This window comes from Coturnix japonica, chromosome 12 (assembly GCF_001577835.2).
Source record: "Coturnix japonica isolate 7356 chromosome 12, Coturnix japonica 2.1, whole genome shotgun sequence".
In the NCBI taxonomy this organism is placed as follows: Eukaryota; Metazoa; Chordata; class Aves; order Galliformes; family Phasianidae; genus Coturnix; species Coturnix japonica.
Window position 1 is genome coordinate 2,749,159 of NC_029527.1, and position 24,542 is coordinate 2,773,700.

General features: G+C 38.0%; 1 long non-coding RNA gene across 2 annotated transcripts; it reads left to right on the forward strand.

The window, feature by feature from the left end:
- Positions 1-183: 183 nt before the first annotated feature.
- Positions 184-24,173, forward strand: LOC107319722. Of its 2 annotated transcripts, XR_004308772.1 has the most exons (5): positions 184-367; positions 1,536-1,725; positions 15,270-15,373; positions 21,271-21,320; positions 23,026-24,173. It is a non-coding gene; the product is annotated as an uncharacterized LOC107319722 (long non-coding RNA). The 2 variants fall into 2 exon arrangements; XR_001557902.2 differs by lacking the exons at positions 184-367; positions 1,536-1,725 and adding an exon at positions 9,951-10,222.
- The last annotated feature ends 369 nt before the right edge of the window (positions 24,174-24,542 follow it).

Sequence of the window (24,542 nt, forward strand, 5' to 3'; positions counted from 1 at the left end):
CAAAGTGATTCTGTGGATGTGAAATCCCTAAAAACTGCTTCCTCCAGGAGCATGTTTGACAGTAAGGAAGATGTGAGACAGCTTGAGGGAGAGCTGGCCACTACACTTACTTTTGGTCCATTCATTTTTGAAAAACTAACGGAAGGGAAGTTCAAATGTGTGTGTTTGTTTTTCCAGAGCCAGTTTACCTTGCTGCCAGGCCATGATCCATCGGGCTAACCACTGATTACATCTGTGTTCCTAATAACTCATCCTGGGAGAAGAAATTCACCCAGCTCTCTGAAGCAGTGCCTCAGTTCTCCTGGTTATCTCCAAACTAATAAAGCAAACCGATACTCCTAATGTGGAGTTTGCACCTCTACCAGAGGTATAATTTTTCCTCCTTCCTCTGACTGCAGTTATATTACTGTGTGTGATGACCACCTTATTGTTACCCTGTACTTTGCCAAATGATTTATTACAATTGGTGGAAATAAGTGGGAGAGCCAGAAGCAGTGGACAAAGTACTGATTATAAACTTCTACAAGCTCTAGCATTAAAAATATTTTGGAAACCAAAACAGATACCAAGAGCAGGTCTTCCCTGAACCACCTAAGGCAGAGTTTGACAACACAGGCACATTTGGGCGGACTTTGAGGCAAACACCACGATGTAACTGCAATCTGAGTCACTGCTGTTAGCGTGGCATTGATCCAAGTTCATTAGACTTGCCAAGCATTGGGCTTATTATCTCCAGCCCTGTGCTGTGCTAATGCAATTGCACAGCTTTCAGATCTAAGCTACTTTTGCCTTCCTGTGGCTCTATGCAGTAGCAACACATTGGCCTGTTTCCTCACAAAAGGCAGGGCAGACATACCAGCAGATGAGTTTCTGACTGGGCAAAACAGCTTGAAAGAGAAGAGCCTTGACTTGAGCAGTCTCTTGCAGTATTGCTCTGTGTTCTGTAATCAACCTTCAGTTTAATATATGCAAAACTGATTTTAGCATCTGCCTTAAATATCCACCAAATTAAAGTGATTTTTAGTCCAACTCTGGGTAGCAAAGCACATGAGGATATTTAGGGTGTGTGTTGTTATGTACATAGCTCTGCTGTGGGTTGCCATTCTCAGAGCAAAGTGATAGTGAGGATATGGGGTCTCTTGATGTATTCAAAACGTCAGATTGGGTACTGGCACTGTATTGATTTTGCCAAAATCACGCGTATTTATATATGTATACAAATGACTAAATTCAGCCGCCTTTGGCAGAAATGATTCAATTTGCATTTGCAATTACATTGATTTTGCATGTAAATTAGATACCTGCTTTGCACATACACTGATGGACCTATTTTTTGCTTATGATTGTCAGAGTATAGGGACCTCCTTTCAGAAGCAGGTTAGAGTTAGAGGAGAAATAAGCCAAAAGTAAAATATCCTGAAAGCTTTTAATTTGGTTGCCTTCCAAACCCACAACAGCTGCAAAGGGTGATTAGCTTCATGTGGTGTCAGTTGCCATTTTATCCAGCTTTATTCTGTGTTTGTTTTCTCTTTCAGACATTTGTCCTTGCTGAGACTACAGCTGTGTGTGCCCCATGCAGACCCACCACTGCAGACATTTTCCCTGGAGGAAAAGAAGTATGATTCCCAGGAAGGGTAACCTCTGCCACCTTCACTGTGAGCTCACTAAGCTTTGCTCTGCAGGAAGAACAATTAAATGCTGACATCCCTATGTCACCCGAGTCAGGTGAGAACACTGGAAATTTGTTTGGTGGCCCACAGGAACAGATGGCATGGCATGCACCATCACTGTTAGGGCAGGGTTGGGGGACACAGTGGTGCTTACGTATGTAATATACAGTCAGAAGATTCAGGGTCGTAGGTGCCATTTGGCTCAAACCTTGAGATGCATCCTACATAGTTGTACCACAAAAGAGGATACTACCACAATGAAGGTGTTAGAGCAGTTCCCATTTTGTTACAAGTACTGGCTGATTATCAAGCTTGGGTATCTTACTCAACATTAATTTCCTTCTTCAGATCAATGTCCCTTTTTATAGTTCTTGGAAAACTGTGATATTTCATGGTTGCAGTCTACAATTTCCCTTGAATGAATGAGTGAATGAATGAATAAATAAAGCTTATAGACAGATTCTTGATCAGGCTGTTCTCAAATCTTCAGAAGGCATGAGAGCATCAGTGCTACACTATCAGAGTGAAGCAAGTAAGGCAGCACTGGTCCCAGGATTGCATCAAGTCCCTGACATCACAGCAGCGCTAGCATCACTGAAGTCCCCTATATGTGCCTAACAGCTCCTAAAGGTAAATCTATGACCTTCTACATACTCTACATGTTTGCTGTGGCAACTTCCAGTATGAATGAGTAAGGGTATGGAAACAGTAGATGAGCTGTGTCAAAATGACAATGTATTTGCTCATAGTTTAATGGAGGCTGGAAAGTTTGATGTCAGAACAGTACGGCAGTTGTACAGGAGCAAGCTTGTTATCCAAACCTATTTCTCTGTTGTTTTTTTTTCCTCATTTGTTTGTTTTTCTGTTTTACTAGGGTAACTCTTCTTCCTTTTTATATTGCTCTGCTTTTCACTTCAGTTTGCATTAAATGAAGTGACAAGCTGCTTTATAAAGTCGCATAATATCCTAATTTATTCTCCTACTCCAGCCTTTCAATGTCACACAAAATTTTTTTTCACCTCATCCTTTTTCTCTGTGACTATGGAGTTTTGTCACTGCAGAACAGAGAGCAGGACGTTATTCTCCACAGAAAGCACATATTTGAAACCATGGCTATTTAACAAGAACTTCCTCGCTGAAGAAAAGTTTTGATTTCAACTTCTGGTTTAGTTCAGAGTTCTCCACATTTTAACAGTGTTTTTGTCAAGTGAACTCCTCAGCACAACCTCAGCTGCACTTACACATATCTTCCCCCACTGCTATATTAACATCTCATTAAACTGCACCCCAACAGTGGCTTTCTCCTTACTGCTTTAAGGACAAACATTTGGAGAACAATAGCTCCTATTTGCAGACGTTTTTGGTAAGACCTGTTCAAAGCAAGAACTAATAGAACCTGTCTAGCTCAAGCAATAGGAGAAAATTTGGTGGGCATGATTTAAAGCTCAGAGACTGACTCAGAACCTGATGTTAATAATTACTTTAGTGGAAATAATGCCACTGTATGGTTTTCAAGGGCACCAGCAATATTTTTAATGGCTACACCAATATTAATTCATTTCTTTCTACATTTCAACTTCATTTACCTTAACTACTGGTTTGATAAATGTTTACTGGATTTCCATTAAGTGTTCTAATGTTTCAGGCCATTAATAAACAAAAATTGTTGCTAGATTCTCCTGTCCTCTTATGACTGCCATGAAAACAAATGTAGGGAAAAACATCAATCAAGAAGCACAGCAGTACTAGCTTGTGGCAATGAAAGCAAGGACTACCAGAGCCCTGTAAGGACAAGTGTGCTCTACAGTTCAGTCATACATCAAACTGCCTGTACAATTCTAGTTTTGGTGTTTTCCACAAACTAATGTCTTTTCTCATCATTCAATATCTTTTTTTTTTCTTTTTTTTTTTTTTTTTTTTTTTTTTTTTTTTTTTTCTGTGGCATTTTTTTATCCTTATATGTTGTGCCCAAGCAAGACAGGATGAAAGAGCTTTTGTCTGTCTAATCTGTAGACAGAAGAAGCAACTTCTGCCCAGAGCTCAAGGCAGCAAAGAAAATTCTGATTATTTTTCAGCTTACCTAAAGGAATATTTATCTTCAGGATTGGACTGGATTGAGGACAGTGCTTTCTGAGTTTCTGAAATACAGCAGTGCTTTCAGTGGCAGTTGCAAGTGTCCCACAAGATTGTCTTACTAAGTCAGACTATGGAACCCATGGAGACAGGTTCTGTTTGTTTGTTACAAGCAAATGGTTACAAAGAAATTAGATCTCTTGTGTAAATCTCTAAATCTTTTCATTTTGTTTGTGAATTTCCTATTCCTAAGTCAATGAATGCCTATTAGGTATATGATTTCAAAGATCATGGAGTAAAGCCCTAATCAAGTGATCCCCAGAACAATTAATTAACATACAGACAGGGAGATTTCTGTGAAAACCAGCCCCTAGGAAGTATTTCCTTTCCTAATTCCTATGTAATGGGCCACTGCCCCTACTGTAAAAGTTAACATGATTTCCTTTCAAAGCTTTCTCTGCTGCTGCCTGCCTTCTAAGTAGTTCTGGCTTTGCTTCCAACTCTCTCCATCTTGCATCACTAATACTTAAGCTTTCCTAATTATTTCCTTTGCTGTTCTGGCCTTCATCTGCATAGGAGAGAAGCTGTCCCAGAGCTTCAGGAATCATAAAGAATAGGCACTATCTTAAAGAGCAGCTTTTACTAAGGAACCAACCTCATTGCTATCAGGCAGGAGAGAGGGATTTCCTCCCTCATGTTATCACAAGCAAACATGATTTAAAAAACTGAAAGAATAGAAAAAACAGAAGCACCAAAATGTTTTGACCATTAACTGTCAGAAGCCAGGTACTGTGCTACAGTGCCCCAAGAAACATAGATTTTCTACAGTGCAGGATGGGTCAGTATTTTTTTCTTCTTCAGCTTGATCTTTTCTAATAGCAATTAAATCCTCATCATTTGTTCTTTTTCCTCAGTCCCTTCTAACTGCTGAAATTACTGAAAAATTAATACCAAAAAATGGTCTCCAATTCTGTCTCACATGATTTTCAAATGCTTCAACTTTGATTCTTTCAGTAACAATAGTTTATAATTATGGAGTTATTTCAGCCAAATACATTAGTGTGCATTAAATCCTCAAATCTCTTATAAGCCTTTAGGGGATGCCACAGACAATGTGTTTCATGGATGGGTAAACTGAAGCAGTGCAAAAGGGAAGCAAGCTGTATTGCTGAGATTATAACGCCAGTATTTTAGGTTCCTGCTCTGTTCTGTGACTTTCAGTCCTTTTCAGAGCATGAAGTAGACAGAGGGGAAAAACACTGCTGGGGTACTTTGTGTTTGCAATACTGAAGACCACAAACAGTGGGGAACAGGGAGAAAGAGGTATGGCAGAGGCTGAATTAAACTATTTTAGCACCAGAAAGCACAAGAATATTTCTGTGCTGCTTCATTCTGACATGATTTGACAACCTCATTTCACCCTAGTGTCACTGGAAATCATAGTCCAATTTGACTGTGGCATAGTGTAAGATATAAAGAGACCTATATATGTTTTGCATGTTTTGCTTCAGAATAGAACAGTTAACATTTATAGGCTTTGCCTAGCAGGGACTGCCTAGAGCACCAAAACTGCCTGCTATGTCCCCTCCCAATTAAAAGAAAAATGGATAGGTTTTACTATTCCTGTGTTCTTTTGCCTTTTCACTTGACTGAGCATTACTGGATGCTGTCTTTCTGTCAGTCACATTTCATCTTATCTTTTTGCCTCTGGCCATTTTGGTCTGCAATTGATTTTCTCACCACTTTAAGCAGAAACTGTGAGATCTGTATATCGGCACATTTCTCAGAGCTTTCTGCAGCAGTGGAAGCAGGCTGCATCCTACATGCAGCTGCTGAATATCTTTATTTTCCTCTTGAAGGCAACGGAAGTTACAGATTCTCAGTAATTTCAGTGGATGTTGAGATTTTTACATAATTAAATCCATTTTTTCATGCTTTGAGCAATTATTTCCATGAATGTGCATGCATATGTATGTATGAATACATACAAATGTGTGCAGGCTTGTGTGCATTATGCACATGCATGTTTTCCTACTGAAAATTTTGCTTTATAAGTAAGCTTCTCTTTTTGCCATGGGAAAAATAATAAAAACTATTAGTCCTTAAAAAAACAACCAACCAACCAATCCAACAAAAAACTTAAGAAAGCTGCATTCCAATCATATTCTGTGAGATTTTTTGTTTGTTTTAAATAACTAAAACAGTCTCTAATTTAATCTGTGATGTGAATAGAATAAGTAATTTCCATGTTGTCCTTAGTGTGATTAGGTCAGAGGAATATCACAGTCATTAGACTGCTCAGGTAAACTGCACATAGACAAGGGACACTCCTGTTGCTTCAGTTTCTGCTGCAGTTCAATCCCTTCTCTAAAATAAGTGTTCTCTAAAATAAAGGTTTGCACTGTTGTGGTTTCTCTTTGATATGTTAAGAAAGCTGTGGTGCTGAAGTTGGCTTTTAAGCTAGAATCTGAAGGGTGGAAAATGACTTATTTACCTCCTTGGGTTGAATTAAATAGCTCAGGATGCTGCACTTTTACAGTCGCATCCATCGCATCAGGTTGCATCCATGCCTATATGCATATAAAGGAATCTGTTCACAAAGAGTCCTCTGAAGAAGTGGATCTTGGATTGAGTGAGAATTTTTGGTTTACAGGCACTTAAAAATGATGACTACTTAAACTAAAGTAGATGGGGAATCTTTTTCTCTGTTTGAATCTCACAAGAGTATTTGTAAGTCATATCAGTGCAGAGTACCTAATGTGACAGTGGTTCTTCAAGGAAACAATAAGGCACGCATACAGTCTCTGGGTCTGAGACTAGCAGGACTAGCAGTAACTCAGAGTAACACAGAGCATCTCACTTAGACACACATTTGAGAAGGGCATTCTAAAGGCGTATCTTTTATACAAAGAACACCCTTAAGATGATGCCCCAAGCTCTGCTTTTTTGACTTAGCAAATAAAGAGAAAAGATAGAAAAACAAACAAGCCATATATCTCCCCACCATTACACAGTGCAAACGGGTGTGTCAAGCACAAGTAATCCTGAGAAAATAATACACTAGAGGAATCTTTCTGTTTTTCCAATAATTTGCAATGCTTTCTGTGCTAGCTGACATACAGTGTATCAAATGAGTAGTGGTTGTGCCTTCAGCTTTCATGAGCTTTCAAAATCTGTTTCATTTCTTCTGCTAGAAGCAGTTATACCGCATTCCAGCTCAGTGCTTGTTTAGACCTTCTAGCTACAGCAGCAATGGCAGAAAGGGCAGTTTGTGGTTAGACCTGTATGAGTGTATCTTTGAAGCAGTATCTGGGCATGTGTGTAAAACAGACATGGTGTGTGCATCAGTGTGTGTGAATGTATACACATTTTATAAATTCCATATAACTATCGTGAAACTTGCAAATATCAGCAACAAAGCAGGCAGGAATCTTTGCTAGTCTAGTGAGAAAAGAACAACTTGGGTAGCTTTCAGATGCCACTTCTATTGCTTATAAAGACATTTTTTATGGTCTCCAGCAAGAAATATTCTCTATATTGGGCAGTTGATTTATCTGTGTACCACAGTTTGATAGCACTCATCCAGTTTAGAATGTTTTCCCATGTGTGTGTTCGAGGTTTATCGTTTTGGTATGCAACACTATCCTTCAAGTAGTATTCTTCAGAGAATGAATGAAGATTTCTGTGGGCAGCTGGGGAGTGTGTGGGGGAGGATTATTTTTGAATGCCCCTTCCAACCTGGGGTATTCTATGATTCTATCATTTAGTCAGATAAATCCCATTATTTGTCTCAATAGTTCTGAGAGAGAAAGAAGCAACTCAAATTCCCTTTGCTACGTATATGAAAGAGAAAAGAAATAGCTTTGGTGTGGATTAAGTCAGAACTGAGCTGCCATGACAGATACAAGATTGATTCTTTCTTTCTGTGTGATTTCCGTGATCCCCAGATGGTATGAAAACAAAAACAAACAAACAGAAACCACTAAAGAACAAATGATCTACAGATGCATGAATAACAGCCTACTGCCTTTAGTATTTTGACTGATGAAATCTGCCTTTGCAATTGTCATGGCTGCTTCCAGGAAATGCACATCCCGCTCTTAGAGAACAAAGGTCACTTACTTAATTTGAGATCCTGCCCTCTGTAACTCTATTTCATGACTTTGCTCAGAGCCCGAATGTGTTCACGAGAGCCTTTATGGAAGATGGGAAAATCGTACTGAAAAATGGAAACCATAAGAATGATTGTTTCATGCCATGAAAAACAGCCTTACCCCAGGCAGCACTGATTCTATTATCTCTGACCACATTCAGAGTTCAGCATGTAGTACAGTATCTCTTAAAGTACCCTATAGCCACTAAAAGTTCAGTTTAAGTTCATCTTGTGGCAACTTGAACAATATATTATAAAATTCAAAGAAACAAAAAGCCCTTATCCCTTCACAGTTTACAGTCCATAAGGAACAGGAGGATTTAATACCAGTTTAAAACACAGATTTTTCAAGTTCGTTTGTTTGTTTGTTTTTTCATTTTAGCTGATTCTCCAATGGAACTTTTGTTAGAACTTTCTCTTGTACCCTCCCTAGTCTCCTACAGAACATATGATTTTTCACTGCCTGTCTCTAAGTAGTTGTCAAGTCAGCAAATACAATGTTCCCATATTAGAAAGTTTTGTTTTGGAATTATATCATACCTTGTATCACCCATTATATCATACATCCTCTCTCTGGTGACCAGTGATAGAGCCCAAGTAAATGGCATGAAGCTGCAACTGGAAAGGCTCATGCTGGATATCAGGGTAATGTTATTCACCAAGAATGGGATCAGGCACTGGAACAGCCTCCCTGGGGAAGTGTTCAAGGCACTAAACTTGATGGAGTTCAAGAAGTGTCTGAACAATACTCTTGAACACATGATCTGATTTCTGGGTGGTTTTGTGTGGAGACAGGAGTTGGACTCAATGATCCCTACAGGTTCCTTCCAACTTAGGTTATTCTATGGTTCTATGATTAACATAAAGTAACATTTAGATTTTAATCTGAGTTAAGTAACAGATTTACAATATATATATATATATATATATATATATACATACATATATATATATTTTTTTCTTCAGCCAGGTAGAGAAAGAAAAAGAGACATAATTTCCTGGGGCCTCTAAGACTTAATGGCCCTAATCAGCCCCAAATGGCCTCCACATACATCCTTTTCCCATTGGACCAGGAATCCCATTTAAACGTAGTGTAGGGATGGGAGCTGCAGTTTGTAGTAGCATTCATCTCTGGTTTAGTCACAGCCACGTCTCTGACTGATTGATCTCTACTTGTAAGCCCATGTGTTTCATCGCTCTGAACTCACCTGATGACCTGATCTGTGGATTGAGCCTGGCTGCCATCTGTAAGTCTGCCTCCTTGAGTACTGTGGAGTTAGTCTCTGGGTGCTGAGGTTCTGTTGTGCTGGCTGTATTATCCCCATGGGTTTCTCCCATTCTGTTTGAATGTTATCTCTGTGCAACAGAAGAAAGGGAAAGGTAAGATTTATGCACAAAAATTTCTAGTAGAGGCTTTATTAAAATGAAAAGTCTTTCTAGAATAACTATGTGGAAACTAGGAAGTTTCAGTTAAGAGCATACATAATTGAAAACAGCTCAATTTGCATGATTGGTTTGTTTTAGTTCCATCTTTTTTGAGATTTTTTTGTGTCCCACAACAGCAAAAGAAAGAAACTCCGGAAATTCTTCTGAATAGTGTAGATGTTTATAATGTATCTGAGCTGGATGATATGACAAAGAACTACTGGAAAGAGTACTATACCAAATTTGAATCTATGCTGGTAAGTCTTACATAGTGATTTCAGAAGTTTTCTAGAAAGATAGCTTAAATGAGAATTTATGTTCTGTTTGATAGATGTGAGCTGGTGTGTATCAGTAGTTCACATGTATCTGTCTATTCCTGGGATGTAACTTGGAGCCATGACACGATGCAGAACAACTATCCAGATTCTGTACTGGCAGCAGGCAGCCTTCCAATGTAAAAAATGAGCTTTAAGTAGTGGTGATTAATTCATCAACCCAACAAACTGGAAAGCTGCTTCTCACAGAATGGCTCATTAACCTAAACTATATTCAGCTGCTAACACTAGTTAGTCACATATAAGAATGACTGACACTAAAGGGAACACCAACCGGCACATTCACCCCTTGTTTGCTCCTTAAATACTTGTGCCTGAACCATCCATTGAGGCATGGAAAGGTATATAGGCTAGATTGGAGAGGATGCTCAGGAATGCATCGAAACAAAAGTTAAAGCTTTCATCTCTGTAAAGCAGAGAAACATCTGATATGCTATGAATAGTGCTATCAATTTGACTCTAGATGTGCCTGTGATTTCCAGGAAATCAAACAGAAGACATGCTAACCAAGGTCATCTCTACCCTTAGAAAACAACCGTCTGAAAGACAGTTTGATCCAGAAACCTGTAAGACTTACTCATGGTATTTTTGTGCTTTCCTTAACTATGCCTGGAAGAGTTAGTTGGCTGTGCTAAATACTGATTATTCCAGTTGCTATCTGCGTCTGTGTTATAGTAAAGATGTAAGCCATTGCTCAGGGCAGAATGCAAGTTCTTTTACAGTTACTTCTTTACCACTCCTGTTTGCAGATGAGTTGACACAAGAGTTGACAAGTGGTACTTACTTTTAGTACATAATTTAAGTGAAATGCTGTTTTAAATGTATGTATTGGAACACAAGCTAAATTTATTTTCAATGCTAGACTTTCCAGAAACCTAACTATTCTTGATAATTAATTTTCTTTATTTAAATCCAGATTAATTTACCTTTGTCTTCCTTCCCTTTGGATAAGGGAGGCTTCTGTGTCTTGTGTGAGGCTTAACAATGTTCTTTTACTTCTTTTTTTACTGCTACTGGGAAAACCAGTTACAAGTACTATCTTATTCTTCAACTGCACTGTCTCGGTGTGTGTGAAATTAGACATATGAATCTCATTAATGCTAATGGAGAACTTACACCACAGAGTCATTTCCCACCAAGGTGCAATTTTTTCTGTCCTTATGAATCTTTCAGTCCATAAACTCCCAGCATTCCAAAACTTAGCCTAGTAGCTTTTTAGCTATAGTTAAATTGAATTTGCAACTATGTATGCTTGTAGTCAGCTGAACCTGCAGGCTTGCAGGAGATTTCTGCTATCTTCTTTTGACACAATATGCTGCTTACATTAGCAAAACCCCTGCTGTCATACTGCCAGTTATTCTTTCTAATACTGCGTATCCCCCCCTTCCTGACCTGCTTTTAACTCCTGTGCTCTTTCTTTTGAAAAAAAAAAGACGCGTTTGCCCACCAGCAGATATAATTTAAATGTGCAGGATATCAGAATTGTTCACATATTCAGCTACCGTTTAAAATAAATACAAACAGCTAGGTCATTACCTGACTGTAAATAATTGCGATTAGTTCTAGACTGTGTTCTAGCTATCAGTACTTTTCCTAATTGACTTTTAACAGAGTGCAGCAGGTTTTTCAGGTTTTATCTTTGGATAACCACTTCTTTGCAGAATTAACCCAATTCAGCTCCATCTCCCTAATTTGCAGCTAGCATTGCAAGTGGTTCAAGGGTATCATTTTATTCTAAGATTAAGGACTGTCCTAGTACCTGCTGGTTTACACAGACTGTGGTTTTCTTGACAGTAATTTCAAGGTGATATAAATTTTTAGTGAAATGATTCTTAAGATAAACCTGTGAAGGTTCTCAGATGTTCTCCAAATGGAATCCTTTGGCTTTTGAGAAATGGAAGTGGACAAAGGATATTTCTGCACATTGCACCTCATGTTGAGGGTTATGGGAAAATAAGCTACAGGTTCGCTTTGAAACTGATGGTAAATGGCTGATAAAATATGAAAATTCCTGTGTCAGTTATCAAAATACTTTGAGTTGGACTAAAAGGCAACTGGATAAACACAAACAACATCTGTATCTAATTATATATGGAATCAAGAAGAGTTTAAAAAAACACTGCACAGGAACATCAGGGCTATTGGCAGGATGAGGCTTTTCTGTCCCTGTTTGCCAAACAAAGAGACAGTTTCCTGACAATTTAAGTCACTGTGGGAATGCTATTGCTTGACAATGGTGAATGGAAAAGGAAAACATCACTTTCACTCAAAATCTGTATTTTTGTTTGTTTGTATGAGTGCAGTTTCCATTTAATAATGTCCCCTTCACCATGAAGCGCTTAAGGGTATTTTTGGCAGGCTGTCTCACAACAGTGTTTTGTTCTCTGATATCTCCAGATGTATCTCTGCAAGCTTGGTATAAGGAGGAGAAGCAAACTGTGATTCAAAGTTGTCTTTTTTTTCCTGCTCTCTTCCTCTTTCACAGAGGATAACACAAGATGCTATCCTGTATCACAGAACCCCCACATCCCAAATGTATTCCCTGGCAAATACGATTTATGAATTGTAATCTGTCCCAGCATGCTGAGGTGCCAACATGACAACTCTGGTTAGGTGACCTAGGCTCCTAATTGTGTGATGGTTGGAAAATCAGCCATAGATTGTAGCAAGGTACGTTCAGGATTAAGAAAAAGGATGGATGATCACTGCGCAAAGATTTGGGAAGGAAATGTCATCAAGAAACATTCACAGGCAAAATACAAAGTAAATAAAAGGACTACTGAGTGATGCTGATGGCAGATGCTAGTTGAGCAGGATGCAAATTGCAATCAATCCTTTACAAAAATAACTGGAACAGACTTTGTCTTCTATTTGGAGAATTATCTTTTGCATTTTCTGCTCTAATGTTTTCCCTTCCTAGGATCTTTTTTTTTTTTCCTTTTTTTCTTTTTAAAATTTTCTTAGCAGTACTTTGAATGTTCTTTGTCGTCACTTATCCATCAACCAGTAAGTTTATAAGAAATGCGAGCGGGGTTTTTTCATCTTTATATTCTTTATGGAGTGAAAGAACCAAACCCATTTTCCTTCAGTTTGAAATTACTACCCCTTAAGAAGCACTGACAAAACAAGTACTGAACATGAGGCCATGAAAAGGCATTTGAAACTAATGTATCATTAATTTTAAAAGGGGGGAAAAGGGAGGGGAAGGTTCTTGCTGACTTGCTAGCTGTGGCTTGTTTCTTTCTCCTAAAATATTAAGTCAGAGGATTAACAGTCTAACTAGTCTTCTGATTTCAACCATTTAAAAGATAATGATCTAGAGTCTAAACATTCTCCAAAGTCACACTGTCACTAAACCTCTAAAGGTCCTAGGGTAGATCCTTCTTATTGTTATTTTTCAGTAGTGACTATTTTAGGGGTGTATAAATAAGGACACAAAACAGGGTCCTTAAGCCACAACCCCACAGCATGGCAGTTCTCAGGCAGCTGGTGATCAGCCCTAATCATCTAATCTGTACTTAGTGAAATTTTAGACAAGGTAGAAAACTTTCTCTACAGGCTATAGTATAGTACTCCTGACAGCTGTCTATATCCATGTTCTGTACAACCAACCAAGCTAGCAAAAAGTTAACTGATTTGACTAACAGATTGCAAAAACTAGACATAGGAGAAGGGACTCCAAAGATTGCATCCTGCAGACTTTATTTATGTGAGTAACTCTAACTGGTCTGGATCCTAATTTCATGCCTTACTGCCTTAATCACAAAATAAGCCTTTCTCTGGGTAACAAAGGAGCTCCAGAGAGAAAAGAGGAACTTAAAGAGAGGAGAGAAACATAAAGCCTATCTCACAGAACTCATAACTTGCTTACTGAGCCTTCAGAGCGGAAGAGCTTTTAGGCTTGCTTTCCTAAGCAGCCATTTTGGGACTGCAGTTGGTATTGCACTCAAACATTTACTTCTGTCTTCAGCAGGGACTGTTTTATCTTTTGGCAGTTGCTTTTGCTGTGATTGTGAACAGTTTGCTTTCAAATCAAGTTTACAATGTGGAATTAAAATACAGTGTGTTCAGAATGTAGGACAGAATAGTAATTTAAAAGGCAAGAAAAGGTCTGGAAAGCCTGTAAGGGATATCAGAGAGCAGAAGTAGTTTCCATGACAACAAATCCTCCAAAATCTTTGCATTCATATTGATTCTAGTGATGGATGAGCCAATCTGGGGGCAGGGAATAAAAATAAATAAATAAAGGAGAAAAAATGTTTAACCCTAATGAACTCATTTTCTATAGGGGAAAATAAAAATACAGAAGTCTTTTTTCTTTAAGTCACAGCCCAGCTACAAGAGATTTAATGTGAATCATGGCTATCCTGGCTTATTTCCCTGTAGTCTGGTTCAGTTTGTAAGGCATTTTGTTAATTTTGACCCCAGCTGAACTAGGAAGGGGGAAATGTCACTACAGAAAAAGGGGCTGAAACTGCCCCGATAAAATTGTAGTAGGTGACAGGGATGCACTTCCTGTGAGCATGAGAGATCACAGCACTGTGTGGCTCCTACGAGTAGTGAGTAGTGGCACAGGAATGAGCTGTTTGTGCCACAGTGGAGTGGCTTTAAAATTTAAGCTGTGTTCTGATGCTCATAGCATAGTAGGGATAGTTGAAAGGCTTTAGCTTTGGACAGCAGAGGGCCAGAAAGATCTGGTGACTCAGGCATAAAAGCCTGTTTTGCTTGCAAGGTGGATAATTCAAAAATCCTATATTGAGATTTTCAATTTCTAGGCTGAATTAATTTCAAATCATAAGCAGATAATGAGCTAGAGTACCAATATGGCTTATTTTAATGTGATTGCTTCCAAATGATGCTGAAACATTCAGGGGTCATGGAGGTCATTTGATGCAGCTTTTGTCATTCTTGTTGTCATATGCTGTGAAGACTGAAACTGCAGAAAAAACAACTTGAGTCCAATGATGACTGTGGAGCAGTCTGTGAAAGTGCTCAGTGGGGCTTCCCTGATCTCACCTTTAACAGGATTACAAATGTACTCTAATTCACTCAAACTTGAGATCCAGTTTAGTTGGTATCTAATGGAAAAATGAGGGATGCTGTTAGCAAAAAGCTCTTCAAATTCTTACATTCTTGCTCTTGCGCTTCAAGTCACTTGGGATCTGAGGCTTAATCTGATTCTTGCCACGTGTACATCTCTAGCTTGAGCTATGGAGTGACTTTAAGAGAAGCTGTCTTATTCATATAAGTCCTGATAAATCTCATGCCATTTAACATAATCAACAACTAAAACGACATGACAAGGGTTATGGAAAATACAGCTTGGCTTCTGTGTAAGGACAAGCCCCTTAGAAAAAGAGACAACTGGGAAGGAGGATGATACACAACCAAAATCACAGATGGGTATGGAAATAAGCTGAGAAAATAAATGTGCATTTTCTTCATGTAAGCAAGGGGCAACCAAGGAGAACAGCAGGAGGCAGATTTAAAAGCTACCTTTTTGTTGCTGTCTATAAGTCAGAGTTACTATGCCTTACTAGTGCAAGTAACAAATCAAAAATTATAGATGGTTCTTAAACCAGGAGGTCAACGATATTCTTCTCTTGTTCTTAGAGGGTGCTTATGACTGAACTGTAAATACAAGACCTACAGCCATCACATCCCACAGGAAGTGCTACTTCTCTTGAGTGACTTGCTATCTCATGTGTCTTGGCCAGGTAGGTAGCAGCATCTTGGTCCTACTGAGCTAACTGACAAACCTGTCCTTTTCCCTTTGTTCATCCTATTTCAGGCATAGCTGTTTTTGGTGTAAAAAAAGCATTGTACCCTGTTTAGAATCAGTGGATGGAAACATTACTATTCAACGTGTTAACTTTCCATGTTCACTTATATATTTCGGAGGTCACTTTGGCTTGCAATGCTTCCACTTACTTATAAATGAAGTTTCAATTACATATATGAGGAAGTTAACCATTAAGTCTCTGATTTTAAATTCATATAAACATTATTCTATGGTGGGCTTGCTGGATAAATGTGATATAAATGAAAATGTGACTTACTTAACTTTTAAAACTCCTGAGACCCACTGAAAGAGATAAGCACAGCATTACATAATCAGCAAGTGTTACATCTAGACCTCATAGTACGACAACAGCTAATCAGTGTTACTTGGACACATTCTATACTAAAATCTAAGCAAAAAAAGATTTCAGTGCTTGTGTCTAAGTATAGTTGTACATGAGCCTTTTAACCACTTTCTGCTTACAGAGATGTTCACCTTTATGGAACAATTTCTCAGAAAGTTTCTGATTTAATGGGGCATAGAGCTTATCAGCTGTAACTTGACACAGTTTCCTTGAAGTCAGAGGATTTAACTGGGGGAGAATCTAAACCACGGTAGTTAGCATGGCTTTGATATTCACAAATTAGGTTCTTGAAGTAGATGTAAAAATCACAGTTATCTCATGGGAATAAACAAGGGCTCTCAAAACTCAGCAGGCATTATGCAGTGTGCTAGAGTGGTTTCAAGAGAGCTGTTCAACATAGCAATAAACTGACTCAGAGTCACTCTTCATAGAAGCTCTGGAAAAATGTATGGCAGAGGCTTATCTCAGAAACAGCTGGGACAGGACATATGGCAGGTTGTTTTGCACTAGTGTTGTAACTTAGTGGAGTTTACTCCAGAAAGTGATAATTGTATTAATTCCTACCTACAATAATTAATGCTTTATAGGATATCACTTTTGGAAACTGAGGAATTCCCTGTAATTCCTTGTGAGGAAGGTGAACAGGTATGAAATCTCTATTTCCCAGCTCTGAAAACTGAGTCACGGAATCACAGAGTCTCAGGGATTGGAAGAAATGTCAAAAGATCAGCTAGTCCAATCTTCCCGCTGGTACAGGAAAACCTAGACTAGGTCACACAGGAATGCATACATGAGGTTTTGAATGTCTCCAGATGAGACCCCACAGCCTCTCTGGGCAGTCTGTTCCAGTGTTCCATTACCCTCTCTGTGAAGTTTTTACTCATATTTATGTGGAACCTCCTATGCTCCATCTTGCACTCATTGCCCCTTGTCCCCATCATTGGAAATCACTGAGAAGAGCCTTCCCCAACCTGCTGACTCTCAACATTTACATATTTATAAGCATTTTTGAGGTCTCCCCTCAGCCTTCTCTTTTCCAGTCTAAAGAGACTCAGCTCCCTCAGCCTTTCCTCATAAGGGAGATGCTCCACTCCCTTAATCATCTTTGTGGCTCTGCACTGGACTCCCTTAAGCAGTTCCCTGTCCTTGAATTGACACAATATTCCAGATGTGGTCACATTCATTGGTCTGTCCAAGCCTCTCCATTGATTGATGGCAGAATGCTAACAGAACTGAGAGCTGGCACTGATAATTAGCCTCATATGCAACACATAACCATAACACTTCATACAGTTATATTCCTCAGGTGTTTGGTCTCTATAATATGAAGAAGTCCTCCGTTAGTCCCCAAGTATAGCGTCTCTATTACCCTAATTTTATTCTTTAGTAAGAATTTCTTCCACAGACAGAAATAGTGTATTCCATTTGTTTATACATCTGATTTGTAGATAAATAATAGGAAACCTAAAGACAAGTGTTTGCCTCAATAGTCAATGTGGGAAAGAGTTGGCCCTAGGGAATTCTCTGTCGTCATTAAAGACAATACAGCTGTGTTTTACACCAGCTGCTGTGTGGGAAACTGCAACTAAGGGAGAGGAGTTAGGGAGATTGGGGGTGGTGGGAGGAGGAAAGGTAAACTAAGATCAAAATATAAACAGAATAATTTGAGTCAGCCTTAACCTAGTAAAAAATAGACATTGGAACCAGGATCTGATGTTCAGAAAGTAATGGTGTAAAATTATTGTCTCTTTTCAGTGGCAGTTGTGTAAGGGGTTAGAAGTCTGGTCTTTCTTTGTATATTTCTTTATCTTTCCTTTGTCTTTGAGTATGGTAAAAATACTGTCATGAGTAATGTCACAGAAGCACTAAGGAGAGAGTGAAAGCCACAAACACCTTCAAGAATTTACAAGTATGATTAAAATGTATGCATAAAATACCAAAATGAAGGTACTGCTGCAACAAAAATCTATCATTTGCATATCTATGTAATGCTGGCTGATAATGGGAAAATCATGGTGAAATGGGTTTTGAAATGCATTTTTGAAACTAGTTTAATATCTTTAAAAAAAAAAAAAAAAAATTGTCCCTGAAAATCTTTGTGAGTTTGTAAGTTAATATATGTCAATATACATATTGATTAGATTAGCTTGGAAGATAATGGATTGATTGGAAGACTAGCTGGGATTTGTGTTATTATAAACTGCATCTAAATTGCTCACAGTAAAGGAAAAGGGAGTTTGAAGTCATAAAATTTCAGGGAGAGCTGAAATCAGTATATGATAACAATATCAATGCTGATAGTTTTCAGGAAATGGCTATTAAGCAGTGTACTGTGCTGGTTTTCTGCAGTAATACTGTCTAAAACCCCCAGGCATTGAGCACCCTATGAGAGTATGTAATTGCTACCTTCTGTGGTCCCTAAGGTTTTGGTATCAGTTGAGCAATCGTGTGTGCCTCAGCATATTGCCTGGGACTTGAAATTACATTACAGACTCAGAAATGTGCAGCACTTCAAGTAAATCCACACCCAAACCCCAGAAGACTATTTGAGTGTAGAGGCATTCCAGATGGGAATTTAAATGCTAAATTTCATGTCATAATATTGAGCAGGTTAGTTTATCCCTCATTTGTTTGCCATCTGTCATTATTTCAGAAAAAAATACTCATAACTCATCAGCTCAAAAAAAAAAAAAGAAAAAAAAATCCAGAAAAAACATCCTGCATCCAACCAAAGATGATTTCTATAAGGTGCAATTTCATAATACTTACAAATGATAATGACACAATTAGAGAAAATTTTGCTTTGCAGTTGTTGCTGTTGTTATTCATGACCCCCTGTTCCAGCTTGATTTTCTTTGGGTGTTTTTTTTAGTTGGTTGGATTTTGTTTCTACACATTCAACTGATTAGATGTGAGTGTAAGTATGTCTGGCAGATATTGTAGTGTGAGCAGATCAGAACCAATAGACATAAAAATAGATCAAGATTACAGTATTTTCTTCACTGGGAAAAAAAAAAAAAAAGTATTTTCAGCTGAATTTATTGTTTAATTTCTGTCAGTAACAATCTGAGTGTGAAATTCTATACTTAAAGCCCTAGCAGATCTGAAAAAAAGGGCAGCTATTTATGTACCAAAAGGTACATAAATAAGTGCTCTTGCTCACCTGCATTTCATTCTGGAGGAAAAAAAGATGATGACTTTTACTCTACAGAAAAAGAATAGTGAATGAAAGAAACAGAAAGAAGAATAATATTGTTTGTGTTTATAAGTATTCCTCTGCTAAAAATAGCAATGCGTAAACCCCAAAATGTATTACCTGATTTGAAAAGTTCAACAATATAAGCAGTATTTTACTCTCCCTGTTTTCCAGTGCAATTAATACTGAAAAGCAGTTTCTCAGATGTAGCAGTCGGTGTGTCTTTTAATGTCTTCCTTTATGCAGATCAAATGTGAGAATCCTGCTGTGTTATGTTCTTGTCATTGGTTTGAAAATACAACTAAATAGTCCCTTCAGTCCAATAAATTATGATTATCTCATATATAACTTTAGATTTTATTCATTGATTATGCCCTCATCTGTGAGGTTTAAAATTAAATAAACTAACTCTTCTTAGAGAAGATGTATTTACCACACAATAAAGTTGCCTGTAGGAAACTGAGAGATTCTGGAACTACAGGTGCAATTACAGAATCAGAATCACAGAGTGACCCAGGTTGGAAGGGACCTCAAGGATCATGTAGTTCCAAACCCCCTGCCTAGCAGGGCCAAATTAGAGGAACATATTATGAATTTCTAAGATGAACTCAGAACTATTCACAAAATGTAGCTGGGGTTTGGAAGGAAGAATGCAAAAAAAGAGGGAAATGGTAAGATTTTGAGAGTTGTTTTTGTTGGGGGACATGCACGGTGGTTTACCCTTTGAAAAGACCTGTATCTTTGGTTACTATCTAGCAGGGCTGAGCGTAATACTTTGATGTATGTTTGAACTTTGCTCTCATTTATTTTAGTTTATTCTGATTGTGTCACAATTTCCAACCTGGGAGCGTTATATCGTCTAACTTCTGCATTACTCACTTGTATTTAGAGCAAACGTGATTTACCTTGGGCTATAAAATATGTATTCATCAGTCCAACAAAGAAAATGCAAAAACTACTCTTGCTGTTAGAACTGGGAGAAATTAAAATACTGAATTTATTATTAAAATCTGACTCTAGTTCTATCTGCAATGAATAAAGAAGTTATGAATCAATTTATGCCAATGACAAGGGCACAGTAACTTACAGCTTCCAAAGGAACTAATGGGGAGGACTAATTCAGTCACTTCATACTAATGGCTGTGTCTTTCTGGGTGCTACATCACCTCAGGAAAGAGGAAAACAATCCAGATAATATGAACCACGCATCCTCTCAATTAACAAAACTGCTTTACTCATTTTCCTCTTTGAATCATTCTGAGGGTTCTGGAGGAAACTGAGGAAGAGTTTTGATTCATGCATGGAAAGCAGTTTTTTCTGGAGTTTGCATCTCAGATCTGCAGGAGCACACAGAGATTCCTTCCAACTCAAATTCTTCTGTGATTCAATATATGTCGAATTGCTGAATCAGTCTTTGAAAAAGCAGAAACCAATGGAAAACAGTAAGATATTATCATAAACATCTTTTCAAAGCATTATGCATATAGCAAAATAAATTAAACGACCAGATAACTGGGTAGGACATGGTGATTGTAGTTTTGTGAGATTAAGCTATTGCACAGACAGATGCAGAATTGGGGTGTTGTTTAAATAAAAAGGCAAAGAAGGGGGCCTAAGCTGTAATGGAAACAATGCTTCAGGGCCAAGGACTGCTGTGACTCCAGATGCCAGCAGTTTGTTAAACATAATACAAAACAACATAAAATGTAAAAAATGCAACGGGAACAAAAGGTTAGACCTTCTCACTCCATGCCTCAGTAAAAAGAATGAGAGTAAAAACAAAGTCATTTGGCAGCTGGGGTTTCTTAAATCTTGCCAGCACTCTCTTCCATTGTCAAAACAGTTATATCAGTATACAAGCAGCACCCTACTATTAAGCAAATAGTGTCTCTGTCTTCTCACCATTACATAAACAAGTCTCCTACCATGGCATAAGCATCCTTTCATTACCATGCAGCATCTCATCGTTTCAAACGCAGCATCCCACCACTGCATTACAAGTTCGTTATACAATAATGTGTCAACAAACTCTCTCAGTAAGTGGTAAGTTTAAGAAAGTGTTGCCAAATTAAACAGGCCTAAAATGGTGGTTATTTTTGTTTTTGAGTTGTTTTTCTTTAAAGGTCCTCCAACATCCTTCCGTCGTCATTCTCTGCTTCAAAGGGTCTGACTGACTTTGTTACACTACTCATTGTGGAACAACTATCAGTAACTATAGGTAAACTTGGGTCACTATGTTCAAAGGTCTCACTGTCCACTTTGTTGTTCCTAGAACTCTTCCATGGCTTCTCTGATCACCCGGAATAAGAATTTTTCTTCTAGGTGAGTGAGGGTCATAACACCTACACAACGATGAAACACACTTTTAACAGAGTGTTATCTACAAGCTAGACCCTTAGGATTCTTTACCAGACCCAGTGCCAGTGAAGACTCCTAAAACATCAGGTCATGAGGTGAAAGGAGGACTTGGATTTTAAGTCCTGAAGGACAATGAGACTTCAGTGACTATATTTGTAAGTGGAACTAAATATTCAAATTTTGAATTTGGCTTTTGAAAAATGTCTATTACCTTGAACTCGAGAATTAGTAAGAATTCAAAGCAGCGAGTCATTGCAAATTGCAAAATAAAAATTTAGGCAACGTTTAGAGGAAAAGGCAGTAAATTTTATGATACCAGATGCTATTACTAGTAAACAAGTCAGGTTTGGGCCAGGCAGCTTCTGCTTCAGGTCTGAATCAGAAGTAGTCTTTGACTCCTTTCCAGATGCATCATCTGGTCTAATAAAAGATATTGTCTCCCAGAATGCTTTGCCTTATTCATGTGTTTAGGCCTCTTCTGCTACAACAAACAGTAATAAGGGGATATTTCTGTACAAAAATGACATTTGCACAGTGTTAGTACTTCTTTCATCAAAACATCATTCAAGAAAAGGGATGGTTTTTTTCAAACTATCTTCTTCAGCAGGCACAGCCTTTCATATGCTGTATAACAATTAAATTTAGCAAAAATTATCAGTGTTCCAAAATAACACATAAACATTGGTAAAATGTGATGATAGCTTTCATTTAGAATAAACTTCAGTAGGCTGGAAATTGATCTGAAAGATGGGTACAAACAGGTTTGGGTCTGTTTCCCTCTACTGGCCCTTGGTGAGGGTGTCTTGGATATATTAGATGCCTCAGCAGAGACTGACTACTCTAGTTCAGTCACTTTCTTCTGTCTATAAGCTGAATTCTAGCAAGCTCCTCAGGCAAAGGGCTATGGCTTTCACCCTGCATGCTGCAACCAATAGTACAAAGCAATCCACAAGAACAACATTGAAGTAACTCTTCCTCTAGTGAACACCTATCACCTGTGTCTGATACATTGTGGGAAACTCCACCTTCTTTTCAGAGTTCACTGTTTCAACTATTACCATCTCCTATAAAGGTCAAATTTGTTGCTAAGTTACCTGACAGTCTAGATCCTAGGAAATTAGTTCTTTTGAAGGCAAAATGTCCATGAACTCGCCCTGCCTGAAATAAATCACGGACTGTCTCCTTTTCTAAAGAGGCTCAGCCCATATCACTGAGTACTAATAGCTCAGTGATTTAAATTTAAAATGGGATTTTGTAGTGGATTTCGAATGACAGATTGTCTTTTGGACACTTGATTGTACAAAATGCAGTGAGTAAAGCATGACTAGCTTTCTTGTCTTTGTGTTGTGGTCCAGTCAACACTTACAAGGTAGATAGTTACATAATCTACTTAAAAGAAACAAACAAAAAATACTCAACTAAATAAATCCATTAATGTAAATAGTAGATGGCCTACTGCTTTTCTCTGAAAGCTTTGAAAAATTCAAGTTTTTATTTCAGTATTTATATTTGAATGGAAAAGCATTTATTTTAATCTAATCTCATGTATCTTACCATACCTAAATCAGAATATCATCACCATTTCTGCAAAAGACTCAAAAGACACTGCATTTAGGACGTGTATTTCTCTAACCTGTTATCTAATTGCATGGCTCTGTATTTTTTCCAGGACATGCTAACTAGAGAATGGCCTCTCGGGGGAATCCATGTACTGCTGAAGCACCTGAACAAAAAGCATCATTTCCATATCAGTGCTATTAGAAGGATACCATCCTCATGAACAGGCAAGTGCTTGCATACTCTTGGTTGCATACTCTGCATGAGGAACATTGTTAAAGTGCAATTGTCAGGAAAGCTTCTTTACAAGTGTGATACAGAAAGTACCACAAATACAGACATGACCCGTGCTTTTTTAAAACATCTTCAGATAGAAAGCTTATGATTGCTATTGTTTGAAATGACAGTGACTGTCAGTACCATATAATATGTTATTATGTCTTGTCTCCTCCTCCTCCTCCACAATATTTTCTTACTACAGTAATTCAAAGTACTTTGATGTTCCCTTGCTTTTACTTACAACCCTCAGATAGGTCACACTGAGTCTATCTTTTCTTTTTTTCTCTTTTCTGTTTTTTTTTTCCTCGTACTATTCTTGCAGTCTAATGTTCCAACCATTTACTTTGCTTAAAACATTTCTTACCTGTCAGCTTATTTATTTCATTTCTCCAAATGCCAAGGTACCTGGGGAGGAATTCACAAGCTTCTGACATTCAGTAAAAACACTATCAACCTTGATGATGTTTCTTTGAAACTACCATCTTACCACATTTGTTTTCCCATCACGCTTGCATGTACGAGTGCATTTGTGTGTGCAGCTGCTGAGGTCAGAGAAGGGGAAATAGAATTAAGTATCTCTGAAGAAGAAATGGAATTAAGTATCTCCAGTCCCAAATTTCTTATCTAAAGGTAGTTGACTGATACGATGGCAAAGTAAAGGATGCTAAGCAGGGTGTCAGAATTGAAACTGCACTTCTTAGTGGCAACAGACAGAACAGGATATTTGTGGTGACCTTGGCCAAAATGTGACTTCACTAACTTAGTGCCATTCCTTACCACAGATACTGGTCATGGGTGTACCTAGATGCAGGACAGGCTTCCATAGGGAGGGGCATTCAGCAACCTTAGTTAAAAGCCTGTGATATCTTTCATCAAAGAGTTTATTTAGTGAAATTTAAGGTTTTATTGGTATCCAAACAATTCCTTGCTCTGAGGTGAACTCAGGATATTTTATACAAAAAAGAAAAAAGAACAAAAGAAAAAGAAATGTCTTTTTAAAGACATATTAGATCTAGTTTGGATGACTTTATATAGACATAAGTGAAATAGCAAAATGTGAAAGACTGTGCTAATAGGAATATGTAATTGCCATCATCAGTAAAACCCAAGAAAAACCAGGAATGAATATCTGCTTTTTCTCCTAGAGAAACTTCTTTTAGCTGCTTAATTGACCCCTTTCCTGTTCTGCCAGTTGAATTGACTTTAGAACAGCTTTTGCAAGGGGTCCCCTTTTTTATCAGGCATTTACAGACAACTGAAAAGAATATCAGAACACCCAGACTGTTTATAAAATGTTTTTTTTTCCCATGGGCTACAAATGTCTTATCTGGAGTTAGTCTGCAATATAAA